Below are 2,390 nucleotides of genomic sequence, written 5' to 3'. Positions count from 1 at the left end.
ATATGTATCTGACTCTGTATATGTATGTCAGATGTGTGTATGTATAGCAACGTAATGCTCTATAGAGCCATGTAGATAGCAACTCACGTGCGCACACGTGTGTGCGGTCTAGTTTAACCCCATGTCGCCAGGACACCCGGGTCACCTTATATCCAGCAACCCGCCTTGGCCGGCAGGCTGGGCACTGCAGGCTCTGGGGGAGGTGTTCTCTCCAGTCCTCAGGGACAAGGACCCCCCCCCCAGGACTCCTCAGCAGGCCCGCTCCTTCCCCATCTCCCGTCTCAAATCCAGTCCCTGCCCAACCTTTCACCCCGTGGAAGCAGATGACTCCGGGCTGTGCCTCTCCTTTCCTGCAGGGCCTCAAGCACATCTCGCCACCTGTATCGCCCTCACTTTTCCCATCTGTCCAGTGAGGGACGGGTGAGAGGAACCTCTATTTATTGAGTCTGCTCTGTGCCAAGCGCTGGTCTAGCACTTTACATGCATTAACTCCTTCAATTTCACAAAGACCATGAGGTAGGTACTTTCATTCTCCCCATTTCACAGATGAGGAAACCCAGATCTGGGTAATTTCCCCAGAGTCCTGTAACTAGGAGTGGCAGAGTTGCAACTGATCGGGGATTCAAATCCACGCCTGCCTGAGGCCAAAGCCTATGTTCCTTCCTTCAGAAAGCTGTGTTGCCAGGGGCTGAGTTCTGCGGTCCCCCAGCATGGTGCAAAGGGAGGAGCCCAGATTTTGGAGGCAGGCAGAGCCGGCTCGAAATCCCAGCTCTGCCACTTCCTAACTATGTGACCTTGGGCAAGTTATTTAATTTTTCCAAGTCCGTTACCTCATTTGTAAAATGGGAATAATTATGGTACCACCCTCACAAGGACCTATGAGGACCAGATGAGAAAAGTGTGTGAAATGGCCAGCCCCGCGCCTTGCACACACCACAGTAGGTGCTCAACAAATCACATTTATTCTGCCCTCCTCATGTGCCCAGCCCATCACTCCAGTCAGCTGTGGGAGAGCCCCGCTTTGGCTGAGGGCTCCAGGACTTACAATCTCAGGACTCAGGAGGTGGGTGGGCCTCCCTAAGGGCCTGAGGAAGGGGTGTGGCCAGTGGTGGGCTTGAGCCAGGCCCTGAGAGAGGGGAAGCATTAGAGGAAGGGAGGGCAGTGGAGTTGCCTGTCGGGCAATTACTAAGCTGGATGCAGAAGCAGAAGTTTAGGAAGAGGTCCACAGGCTGGAGAGCCAGGGAGAAGGCCTTGGATGGCAGCATAAGGGGGTTGGGCTTGAGTCTGAAGGCAATTGGGAGCCACAGCAGGTTTCAGAGCAAGTGCCAATGTGAAAGCAGCTCAAGTGCCTCCTGAGGCACGCTTGATTCCTCCTCCCCAAGTCGGGGAGTGTGGGGTACGAACCATGCTACAAGCTAGGATGTTTTGTCCTAGGGTGTGAGGCAGGTCCATTTCTCACAGATGGGCTGCAGAGAGTGGGAGACAGTAATAGAGGAGAGAAGCACGTAAGGGATCCTGGGCTCCTAGGGATAGAGACTAGAAGCCAGCCTGGCCCTGTTCAGTCTGGGCTGGAAAAGTCCCTCCCGGGCTTTAGGAGTTCTCAGAATCAGAAAGATTTAAAACAGCAACCTCAACCTAAGTTCTGCAGCTCACCCTCCCCAAGGCAGGTAGCTCAGAGATGGCAGCAGGACTTGATCCAAACCCAGAGTCTAGTTCTGAAGGCAGCAGGGACGGTCGGGAAGGGACAGGAGTTGGGGTGGAAGGTCCAAGGACGTGAGGAGCCCCCCCCCTTTGCCATCAGGGCCTGGCCTAACCACCCTCTTCTCTACACACACACATTTTGTAAAAGCTCTGACCCAGCCCAGCCCACTCAACAGAGACTGTGCTGCTCCCATCCCTAATCCCCCACAAGCAATTTTCAAATCTTCCACTTTTAAAACAGAAAACGGTAAATGTGCCGTATTGTATATTTTATTTAAATAAAAAAATTCCCGGAGATGTTGCCTTTTTTTAGGGGTCCGGGATTGGGGGTGGGGGTGAGGCTGATGGAGATACCAGAGGAGTGGCAGCTCTGGAGCCAGGCTGTGGTTGTGGGCCTGGAGCATGAGTGGGCACTTGTGTGCACAGACCTACCCCCCAAGGTGTGCACAGGAGTGTGAGGCCATGGGGGGGGTCTCCCAGACCCAGCCCCCCAAACCTGTTCCCCACACTCTGTGCTATGGACGCAGGTGTGTTTATGGGCTGGTGAGAGTCATTGAGGAGGATGGTGGGTGTGGGTGTGCCCTCTGCTAGTGGAAGGAGAAAAGGCAGGAGTGGGAGGGTGTGAGACCCTGACTTGGACCTTCCCCACCCCGGCTGCCAGGACTTCAAGGTCCCTGGGGCTCCTTGGC

This window comes from Trichechus manatus, unplaced genomic scaffold (genome assembly GCF_000243295.1).
Source record: "Trichechus manatus latirostris isolate Lorelei unplaced genomic scaffold, TriManLat1.0 scaffold00030, whole genome shotgun sequence".
Classification (NCBI taxonomy): Eukaryota; Metazoa; Chordata; class Mammalia; order Sirenia; family Trichechidae; genus Trichechus; species Trichechus manatus.
This window is presented reverse-complemented; position numbering follows the sequence as displayed.